The sequence below is a fragment of the Palaemon carinicauda genome, chromosome 19 (assembly GCF_036898095.1).
Source record: "Palaemon carinicauda isolate YSFRI2023 chromosome 19, ASM3689809v2, whole genome shotgun sequence".
In the NCBI taxonomy this organism is placed as follows: Eukaryota; Metazoa; Arthropoda; class Malacostraca; order Decapoda; family Palaemonidae; genus Palaemon; species Palaemon carinicauda.
This window is the reverse complement of record NC_090743.1, coordinates 62,935,119-62,947,502: the sequence shown is the minus strand read 5'-3', so window position 1 is coordinate 62,947,502 and position 12,384 is coordinate 62,935,119.

The following is a 12,384-nucleotide window of genomic DNA, read 5'->3' as shown; positions in this document are numbered from 1 at the left end:
TTCTACTCCTCCATTTATTTGATTGTCTATTGTGAATATTTAATCTCGGGACAGTATACCCGATATTTTGAAAGGAGTAAGTAACTTAAATTAAGTGTGTTAAAGTGATTTAGTTTGAAACTATCTGCTTTGAAGGTAAAGATCCATATCTTTAACTTTTACTTTACTTCCCATCACTGCTCCCATCTTTTGCCATTGTCTCAATAATTACTTAACGTAAGATTCCTGTCCAGCATCTCACTGAGGTCCCTGGGACGGAGCCCAAACAGAACCTAAGAGTGTAGATGACCCTAGACCTGACAGAGCTAGAGTAGGCCATCAAATTACTTTTATTTCACGTGTGGAGTTTCTAGGCCTCTGGACAGAGTACAATTATTAACAGGGTGTTTGTGCCCTGGGCGATAACGCTCCTTATTCTCCCATGTTGATCTTTTAGGAACTGACGTAGAGAGACTTTCCTGGACTAACAAGTTCCCACTCAACACTTAAAAAATCTCCACACGAGTGGTCCTTCGAACCGGATCTTTTACCTTGACTTGTGAAGCATTAACGTAATTAATCCGATTGATTAAGCATACAGTACCTTGCTATATCACTTAAATCCCCACGCACCAGCCAGTTTGTCGAATTTGTAAAGCCCAGACTTTACTTGGGAAGAGAAATTTGTAGTTATCATGATCTTTTTGTACCGACCACGAGTTTAAGGAAAGAATGTTCTCTACAATTTGTCATAGGAACTTCGCTTTGTTTCGAATCCGTTCATCCACGTGTTGTGGCAGATTCCGCTTATAACTAGAGAGTTCTATATTTCTTGAACTAAGGTTTAGTGCTATTCAGACGTCCGTGTTTACTGCTCAACGAGAGCACCGGTGTACTTGTTCTATCAACTAATTTTGCTAATTTAACCTCTAATTTGTAACATTTTGTACCTATGTCTACCTTCCTTTGTGTCATTTAACTTCCCTAACTTTTCTAACTAACGTTCCCCGTATACCTAGCACGTGTCCTTGTCCTACAGAGCGAATTGGCACACCATAAGAAGTTTTTGTGTTTGTTCTCTGTGAGAGGAGATTTAGCTTCGTCCCCTGTCAGGGAAAAATTAGTGTGTCCTTTACATAAAGAAAGTGCCTAGCCTCAACAATAGACAACTTTTGTCCTACGTGATAGGGATATTTTTGTGTTACCTCCACGTGAGGGAATATATCGATCTTTGTCCGTTTGTAAGTGTAGATTAATTTGTTCTTTTCATAAGATTTTTTGTTTTGTTTTGTCCTTTTAGCAAGGAGATTTTGTTTTACCTCCGCATGAGGGAAATTTTATATTTTAGCCTCTACAAGAGTGCGCTTTTACCGGATCTTTTACCGTTGACTTGTGAAGCATTAACGTAATTAATCAGAATAATTAAGCATACAGCACCTCGCTGTATCACTTAAATCCCCACGCACCAGCCAAATTGTCGAATGTGTAAAGCTCAAACTTTTATTAGGAAGAGAGATTTGTAATTATCATGACCTTTTTGTACCGACCACGAGTTTAAGGAAAGAACTGTGTAACCAGGTTAATTTGTTATTTAAATGTTCTCTACAATTTATCATAGGAATTTGTATAATTGTAAATTTGTATAATAAATCAAGATTAGGTTAATTAAACCTCGTCGTATTTCTACTCCTCCATTTATTTGATTGTCTATTGTGAATATTTAATCTCGGGATAGTATACCCGATATTTTGAAAAAGAGTAATTAACTTGAATTAAGTGTGTTAGCGAGTGACTTAGTATTGAAACTATCTGCTTCAAAGGTAAAGATCCATATCTTTAACCTTTACTTTACTTTACATCAATGCTCCTAGTTTTTGCCATTGTCTCAATTATTACTTAACGTAAGATTCCTGTCCAGCATCTCACTGGGGTCCCTGGGACAGAGCCAAAACAGAACCTGAGAGTGTAGATGACCCTAGACCTGACAGAGCTAGAGGTCATAAAATTACTTTTATTTCACGTGTGGAGTTTTCAGGCCTCTGGACAGAGTACAGTTCCCTTTTTGCATTTAAGAGTGATGGTTACTGAACTACGTCAGTAAAGTTATTAACAGGGTGTTTGTGCCCTGAGCGATATTGCTCCTTATCTCCCCTGTTAATCTTTTAGGAACTGACGTAGGGGGACTTTCCTGGACTAACAAGTTCCCACTCAACACTTAAAAAATCTCCACAATATATATATATATATATATATATATATATATATATATATATTATATATATATATATATATATATATATATATATGTATATATATATATATATATATATATATATATATATATATATATATATATATATATATATGTATATATATATATATATATATATATATATATATATATATATATATATATATATATATATATATATATATATATATATATATATACATATATATATATATATATATATATATATATATATATATATATATATATATATATATATATATATATATATATATATATATATATATATATATATATATATATATATATATATATATACATATATTTATATATATATATATATATATATATATATATATATATATATATATATATATATATATATACAACACAAAGAATTTACATAATAACAAAATAAGTCACTGGAAAATATTAAATCTGAACAAAACTATATTAGGACAAAAAATGTTACGATCTGAAAATTACATATTAACTTGACTTGAACTATTATATCTGAATAAAACCTAGACTAAGAAAAGAAATAATGCAATGCAAATTATACAAAAGATTGAAATTAAATCTGAATAATACAATATTCAAGTTTGACGCTTAATGAAACATAGATAGCCAGATCACAATACAAAATCTTGACCTTTCTACAGGGCCAATTACAAAAACTTTATACAGTGCCAACACTCGCCCTAATACAATGTATTCAAAATCACCAATTTGTCTTGCCTATCATTTCGACACACAATTTGCGTTGAGGCACAGAGTCACCAGGAGAGGACACACTAAATGTACTGAACACTTTCAAAAACAATACTCTTGGTTACATGCTAGAGTGAGAGAGGGAGAGGGGAAGGAGGCTGTTCTCAGGCTGCAGTTCTCTATCTCTATCTGAATCTGTAACCTTGGTGTCTCCTTTTTATATGAAATCTAACTGCTTCCTGAAACATTCCAGAGGTTTGGGAAGCGTGGTGGGGGTGGGCAAAAGGCGTCATAGTTGCAAGTATTACTCTCCTGAACGCTACTCACGCCATGCCAGACGACTCTCACAGTCAGCTAGCTCCACCCACCCTTTGTCCCCGAAATAAAATAAAGATAACATCCTATCACCAGGCCTTTCGCGAAATTTCTAAAGCATATGTTACTGAACATTCTCTCTCAAGCATGATGCAATACTTCATAAAATATGAATGAACATTACCTAAGCCCTTGTTCATATCTCGCACAAATCCCACAACACTCTCAAATAGATTACGTAAGACTTCGTAACAACATACATGAAATCAAAAGTTAATTCTTAAAAATAACGTAAATTTACATATACTAACTTCAATAAAGAATACAATGAAATCCACGACGAAAGTCTTACGTAATTTACATAAAATACTTACATCTACATGAGAGGAGCTCATTTTACAGGGTGGGTATCATCTCTTCAATGCACAATTGAAAACAATATAAAATATAAATAAAATCATTAATAAAGTACTGTATTTACTCTACACTATACCAGCTTCTAAGAATATGTATATATATATATATATATATATATATATGTGTGTGTGTGTGTGTGTGTGTGTGTGTGTGTGTGTAAAACTATATATTGGTAATGATCACCAGTTTCTCATTGCCACCCTGAAATTAAAACTAAAAGCACCCAGATATTGGTAATGATCACCAGCTTCTCATTGCCACCCTGAAATTAAAGCTAAAAGCACCTAATAGAAATGTGGATAGAATACTTAGGTTTGATACAACTAAGCTTCTAGAAGATGAGCACAGAAAAACCTTTGCAATTGAATATAGGAATTGATTTGCAATCTAAGAGAGTTTAATAGACGAATCACAGATAATTAATGAAGGATGGTGTGATATTAAACGGATTTTGAGCGAAGCGAAAAATCTATTTTTGGGTGAGATGGCCATGTCGTCCTGATGGAAGTTCCTAAAGGGTAGCTTCCTTGGGTATATATAACTACGGCGATATTCCCAGAGAATTTACCTTAAGGTACCCAGAATTCTAACTCCTGGAGCGAATATCCCTAATAAAAGAACCAGGGATATCGCGAAATATCAGAGGACGTATTCTTGACACGCCACATGGCAATCTGCACCCCGAACAGAGTTAACACTTCGAAGGGGTCAATTGGCAAGAAAACGAAAACGAGAAAGAAAAAGGAGAGCTGCTCGCAAGGTATCTCTCCTCTCCCGTTTCGTAAGCGTGCATTGCGCCGCTCACGGCCCCATCTGTATTCCTTGTAGCGATACACAAGGTGCTACAGATACTGTATGTAGGGAGGGGACCTACAGCCCTTTAAAAGAAAGGGAAGGGCAGGTCCATCAGGACGACATGGCCATCTCACCCAAAAATAGATTTTTCGCTTCGCTCAAATCCGTTTTTTGGGCTCAAGCCATGTCGTCCTGATGGAAGTATACCAGAGCATTACTGTATCTGTGGATTCTCAAAACGTGCCGTACTCCCCAAAGGTATTTCCCAGCCAACTAGACCTAGAGACCTAAGATGTTACTGTCATACATCTTTTCAACTAACCATAAACCATGTTAGTGCTTCCTGCCCCCTACAGGGAAGAGTCCTACTAGACTCTGGAAAAGTCTCGAAGAGTACATATACCTATGTATGAATAACAGACAAGCCAATATAGTGGTCTCACCCTATATCATGTAAAGCATAGTATGTAAAGAACCACTGCGTCAATATGAAATATCGACCAGTTCTCCGTTCAATACTGGATTGGACAAAGGTTTATATCCAAGTAGGAGGAAAACTTGCATATCCGCCACCGTCCCCTTAGGGCATGGAGTCCTCCCGCCAAGGGAAAGCATAAACCAATGCAAAAAATGCTTGCATAAAGGAACAATCTATTAGAATTATCCCAGATAAATATACATAGTACGTAATGCTAAATTATTTCAAATAAATTGACACAGGTGAAGGAGACGCAAGGTTCACAAGAACTAGTTTATTGACAAACAATAAATAAAACAGGTTAAACAACAATTATATATATATATATATATATATATATATATATATATATATATATATATATATATATATATATAGAGGAGGATAACCAAAAATTAAGCATAAGCATGATAGTAAACAGAAACTTGTTTATCTGAAAGAAAAACATTAGCGCCACTTTTAACATACCGAGGTATCAAAATTGTAAAAGTCTGTATTACTAATCAGTTACATTAGCATTGGAAACGCTCGGCACACATGCCTGCACTTATGCTAGGTTCACCTTTAAAAGTGGAACAGTCAACGTGGGCAACCCCGTGCCCTCGCACTTAGTTTGTAGAACAGTTTGTAACTACACACTCACCCCGGAATTAATCGTCCCAATTAAATCCACTGTTCCTCGCAGAGTTAAACAGCAGGGTTAACGACACAACCCACTGCTACCACAGACCTCTTTAGTTGCTCCACTTGCTTCGCATAGTGACGAAAGAACACTCTGGAAGACTTCCAGCCAGTGTATGAACGAAGATGTTCAAAATTCATACAATTAAATAAATTTAAGGATGAGGCAACTTTCCTCGGATCGTGACCTGCGGGTGTACTGTCTGGATCCGCTCTGCAAATAAAATATGTGATTTTCGCCCTAAGTTGTTTCAGTGATAAATTTGAGCCTGATGTTTCTCCCCTGAATAGTTGACCACCCCTGATATCTGAAGTTCTACGAAGATAGACCTTTAGGCATTCTACTGGACATAGAGATGCATCTTCTTTCAGAGGGCAGATTCTCCAGGGACCCCACCTGTTGGTGGGTAACTCGTTCTTGGCGAGAAACGTAGGATCCGGAAACAGGTTCAGTTCTCCCCCATCCAAGAACTGAACACGACCCTCCTCTCTCGAGAGGGCTACAATTTCACTAACCCTGGCCACCGACGCGAGTGCAAATAGGAAAATAACTTTTTGGGTCAAATCCTTTAACGCACACTCCTCATTGTTCAACAGTGAAGCGAAATGAAGAACTTTATCTAAATACCATGAAATGGGCTTTGGAGGTGCTGAAGGTCTGAGCCTAGCACAGGCTTTCGGAATTTTATTAAAAATCTCGTTAGCGAGGTCGACCTGGAAGGCATATAAAATGGGTCTTGTCAAGGCAGATTTACACGTTGAAATTGTGTTAGCTGCTAACCCTTGACCATGGAGGTGGATGAAGAAAGATAAGCAGAAGTCCGTCGAGATCTTTTGCGGATTCTTCGCCTTGACAAAGGCCACCCATTTCCTCCAAGATGACTCATATTACCTTCTAGTAGATTTGCACTTATATTCCTCTAGGAAGTCTATACTGTCTTTCGAAATCCCGAAACGTTTTTTCACCGCTAGGGAGAGAAAATCATGAGCTGCAGGGTCCGGGTTTTCTGTGATGAAGCGCAGACAGTCGACTTCTGGACTCGCTGGGTCAGAACTGGATCTGGTAATGGTAGAAACTTCAGCCGTAGTTCCAATGCCAGAGGGAACCACACGCTGTTCGGCCACTTGTGAGCCACTATTGCCGCTACTCCCTTGAAAGATCTCAGTTTGTTGAGGACCCTCAACAGAAGGTTGTGAGGAGGGAACAGGTAAATCCTGGACCATCTGTTCCAGTCGAGGGACAACGCGTCCACTGCTTCCGCCAAGGGGTCCTCGTACGGGGACACGTAAAGGGGTAACTTCTTGTTGTCTTTCGTCGCAAAGAGGTCTATCTGCAGTTCTGGGACTTGACTAAAGATGAAGGAGAATGATCCTGCGTCTATTGACCATTCCGACTCTATCGGTGTGAACCTGGATAGAGCGTCCGCTGTCACATTGCGGACTCCTTGAAGGTGAACTGCCGACAGGTACCACTTCTTCTTTTCCACCAGTCGAAAGATGGCCAACATCACCTGGTGGTGACCTCGATCCTTGTCGATTCAAGCATCTCACAATCACCTCGCTGTCCAGCACCAACCTTATGTGGATCGAGCGATGCGGGGAGACTTTCTTCAAGGTAAGGAGTACTGCCATAGCTTCCAGAAAGTTTATGTGAAATGTCTTGAATAGATTGGACCAAGTCCCTTGGGCCTTCTTCCGATGAGAATGACCTCCCCACCCCTCCTTCGAGGCGTCTGTGTGAATAGTCAACGAGGGGGGAGGTGGCTGAAGAAGTACCGACTTCTTTAGTTGCCTGACTTGGGACCAAGGCCTGAGAAGTGTACGTAGACGAAGCGGAACTGGTCTTATCAGATCTCTTCGCGCGTTTGATGCATAACTTCTCCAAACTCCGGTTGCATCCTTTAGCTGTGCTCTTAGCACCGGGTCTGTTACCAAAGCAAACTGGAGAGAACCCAGCACTCTCTCCTGTTCGCATCTTGATATCCTTTCGGAATCCAGAAGTCTCTTGACAGAACCAGCTATCTCCTTCCTCTTCTTCGCTGGGATGGAGAATCGGTGTGACACTAGGTCCCAGTGGATTCCCAACCACTGGAACTTTTGAGATGGAGAAAGTCGAGACTTTTTTCTTTTGATCTTGAAGCCTAGATACTCTAGGAACTGGATCACCTCTAGGGAAGCTTGCAAACATTCTGTCTTGGATGCTGCCCACACCAGCCAGTCGTCCAGGTAGGCTACCACCTGGATTCCCTTTAGGCGTAATTGTTTGAGAGCTACGCTCGCAAGCTTCGTGAAGATCCTTGGGGCTATGTTTAGCCCGAATGGCATGGCTCTGAAGGCGTAGAGTCTTCGATGTAGCTTGAACCCTAGGTAGGGGGAGAGATGGCGATTGATTGGAACGTGCCAATAGGCGTCTGACAAATCTATGGAGACGGTAAATGCCCTCTTGGGCAGTAAGGTCCTTATGTGTTGCAGTGTTAGCATCTTGAACTTGCAGTTCACTATAAACTTGTTGAGTGGCGACAAGTCCAGAATGACTCTGAGTTTTTCTGAGTTCTTCTTGGGAACACAAAACAGCCTCCCTTGGAATTTGATGGACTTTACCCTTCGGATCACTTTTTTCTCCAACAGTTCTTGAATGTACTCCTCCAGAACGGGGGTGGAGTGTTGGAAAAATCGAGGGCACGGGGGTGGAGTGCTGTACCAGCTCCAACCCAGTCCATTCTTGAGTAGGCTGTGGGCCCAGGGATCGAAGGTCCACCGATCCCGAAAATTCTGAAGTCTCTCTCCTACCAGTATCATCTCACTTTGACTGCTGTCCTGAGGCCTTGCCTCCCTGACCGCGACCACCCCTGAATCCCCTCCCCCTTGAGGGGCGTCTAGACGAGCCTCTGGCTGCTCCTCTAGGCTTCGCTCGAAAGGTAGTTGACTGCCCTTAGAACGCTGGGTTAAATGCCGGAGACTGCGTCGACACGGCTTGGGGTACCCACTGGAACGTGGTCGGGGTTTGTGCCACCATCTGGGGCACTGTAGGCATAGGCAATTGCTGTTGCTGCTGCTGTCTGAATGGCTTGGCTGGCCGAGAGGGTAGCCTAGTCTTCTTAGTCTTCCTCTTTGGTTGGGAACCCTCATCCGGGGAAGACTTTCTCTTGAGAGATAGGCCCCACTTCTGGAGAAGGTTTCTATTCTCCGTGGCGGCCTTATCTACAACCTCCTTGACCGCTTCACTAGGGAAGAAGTCTTAGCCCCAAATGTTGGAGGAGATTAGTTTCCTTGGCTCGTGCCTCACCGCAGCCGAGGCGAACACGAACTCCCTACAAGCCCTCCTCACTTTGACGAAGCTGTAAAGGTCCTTCGTCACTGTGGCTAGATGTGTCTTAGCCACTACCATGAACATCTCATGAACCTTGGGGTCACTTGCCATTGTCTCAAGAGTCGTTTGATGAGACATTGAGGCAGCCAATCTTTCTTTCGTCTCGAGCTCCCTTCGCAAAAGAAAGTCAGACAGCTTGGGGAGGTTCTCACCGAACTGACGTCCGGCAATATCAGCCTCCAACTTCCCGACTGAGAAGGTAAGATGGACGTCCTTCCAGTCCTTGTGGTCCATGGGTAGGGCCAAAGACAAAGGTTTACACTCCTCCAAGGAGGGGCATGGCTTACCAGCCTCGACTGCTTTCAGCACAGCCGCAAACCCTTTCTGCATAAAGGGGAAGGCTCTAGAAGGAGAGGACACAAAGGAAGGGTGCTTCTTACTCAAAGCAGGTACCTTTGAGTTTGTGAAGCCCCTCTCTTTCATCGAGCACGATAGCAAAGCTTGAGCCTTAGCATGGTCCAAAACTATGACCTCCTTCGGCGCTGTCTCCTCCTTTGAGGCTGGTTCCTTCCTTAGACGGACATAACAGTCCGGATACGACCCCTTGCTGGGCCAGAATTCCACCTCCTCAAGGGGAACTGAGCCCAACTTCTCCGAAATGACGATTTTTCCGGTCGTCATAGGCATGTGCTCAGCATGCTTCCAAGGGTTAGCATCTGAGCACAAGGGAAGGTCTTTCACACTGAGCTTCTTCTGGGGCCCACGTGATGCTGCAAGTCTCCGCATCTCCAGCTCCATTGCAGCCGCCTTCTCATTATTCTCCCTCTGCATCTGTTGGATCATTCCAACGATGGAGGAAAGGGTCTTTCCCAGCTCTTCTGGGAGAGAGGACGATGTTGAGGGAATAGGTTCAGGGGCCTGAACCGGGGTAGCCGACACCTCGTCGACCTCTTCCTCTTCATTGTTTGGAGCCTGCTCTTCATCCTGGTCTTCTGCCAGAAGGTCATCTTCCAGACGCTCAGACACCTCCGACATCCTGTCGTCCAATTGGATGTCCTGCAGGGCGTCCGCGACTTCAGCAACCACAGGGATCTGAACTACTGGTATCTCCACTTGAGGCTGGGGAATCAGTGCCTCAGCTGACGCTCTGGGGAAAAGGTAAGCCCTCATCTTCTCACTTGGAAGATAGGGTCCAGAGGTGTTCTTCTGAAAACCCCTTACCCAGGTACGAAGCTTCTCCCTTGCTGCGTCCCTTGACTCCGCCGTCTTAGGGGAATCAAAAGCCTCAGCCATCAGGTTTGTGCACACGGTACATACCTGCGGGTCCCAATACCGGAGATCACCTTTGGAGACTGCGCATGCTGCGTGCCTCCTACACAAATCATGTCCGCAGAAGTTCTTGCTGCGGACGTTGCAGAAAACGCTTCCACACTTCGGATGGTCCTCCTGTAAAGAGAAGAAAATTCCATGAGTATCAAGTGAACTACGTATCACTGGATATACATAGCTTACCATAATTAAACCAGAAAGGAAAGACACACACTTGTGTTTCCCGCACAGTCAATTGCTGCAACCTTCCAGATAATAAAATCGTATGGTTAATCTATCCTAGAGCAACCAATGAATAATTTCCAGAGGAAACAGGTGTAGCTCACACCCAAAGATGATTTTAAAATGCCGGATAGTAGACAAGAAAGAACTCACTTTCTTTATCTGTAAAGCTACACCAAAGGGCTGTGCAAGATAACACAAAAGTGTTAGAAAAACACAGTGTTGTAACAAATACTATACTATAGTTTTCTCCCTACAGTATATACTATACTGAGAAATACTGGCTACAGTATAGAAGGTAATGTGCCGGCCGGCACATGTCAGCCGGCACACATCTTAACTAGTTCTAAAGTATACTACTTAAGAGCTATAAGGCGGCAGAACGCTGGTTCAAATGCATGTGCCAGCCGGCAATGACTGCCGGCCGGCAACTACACAAGATAGCACCCGGCTGCCGGCCACCAATCGTAGCGACCAGCAGGCAATGGTGTGATAAATAGCCGGCCGGCAAAGGTATACAACCGATGCCGGCCGGCAGCAAAAGAACCAGAGAACTCCGACTGCCCGGCCGCCGGCCACTCAGGCCGGCAGCCGGCTAGGGTACAACACTAGAAGAAAACAGAATGGATGCCGGGATAAGAGACTGTACTACCTCGTAGCCCGGCATCCCGAAAGAGTGCACATAAGGAAGGGGAGAATATAACTTCAGGCTTCCTGACCAATGCCATCTGGCTTTACAGACAAACATGGATGAGAGACCAAGAGAGGTCCGGGAAGCACTCAAAGCAGAAGACCCTTGGCAAGGGACTGAGTCAACCCCACATCCTAACCTATGCTAGGTACAGATATAGAATGACGGACAGGAATGCAATGGCTAGGCCATTACAAAGGAAAGAGGGGGAAAGGGAGAAGAGGGTCCTGCCAACCTTGCTCTAGTAATGAATCACCCGCAGCCAAGAAAACTCATCTTAGCCTAGGGGAGATCCGAGGAGGGAGGCCAGCAATACTTGCCAACCCCCACGGAACCAAAGCAAGGAAGGCGTTGCTATTCACAGAAAAAAGGATCTTATCCTCTACACCGAGAACAGCAACACTGGACTAGTCTGCTAGATCACAAGAAGAAGGAATCATCTCGTACAGAAACCTTCGAAAGTGAACTAAGGAGGCTAAGCCTCCTATGTCTGTTGTCAGTCTAGCAAGGGAATCTCAACCACAAGCTAGACATAAACAGACTCAGACTAAGAACTCTGATGTCCTGCCCCCTCTCTGAAGCCAGACTTACTGGAAACAGGAAGGAACAGAAACACCCTAATATAGTTGTATCTAAAGTCAATTCAGATAAACCACTAGGGTTAAGCCTAAGGCTTAAACAGAGGGAAAGGGATTGCACACCTTCTCCGAAGAGAAGAGAGCAACCGGGGAGTGTAAGAAAGTATACTAAGGCCCCATAGACAACTTAGCCTAGGCGCAAAGAGAATCGATTACCTAAATCACCGAAACTCACTCGTATACTATCTTGGAAGAAAATCAACATAATCTTAAATGTATAAAACTGCCTAAAGCTTCAATAAAATTTTAAAACACTCGGAAATCTGAATATCATGCAGGAAAGTACTAGGGCCAAACGACTAGGCTACAAGGTCTAGCATAGGCCAGAATCGGCGAATCCTTCGCCAAGACAAAAATACTAAAAGCATCATATAAAGAAATCCTATGTAATGCTAAACAGCTAGAATTATTAAAGCGAAACAGCCGGGAACGTCGCTCTGGCTAACTAAATAACTCATACCTAGCGAGCGACAGCGTCCAGGACGCCTCCGGTAGGCAACAGCTCTTGTAACAACGATATCACTATCAATCACTTTTAAAATTACCAAGAGCTTACATTTATACATA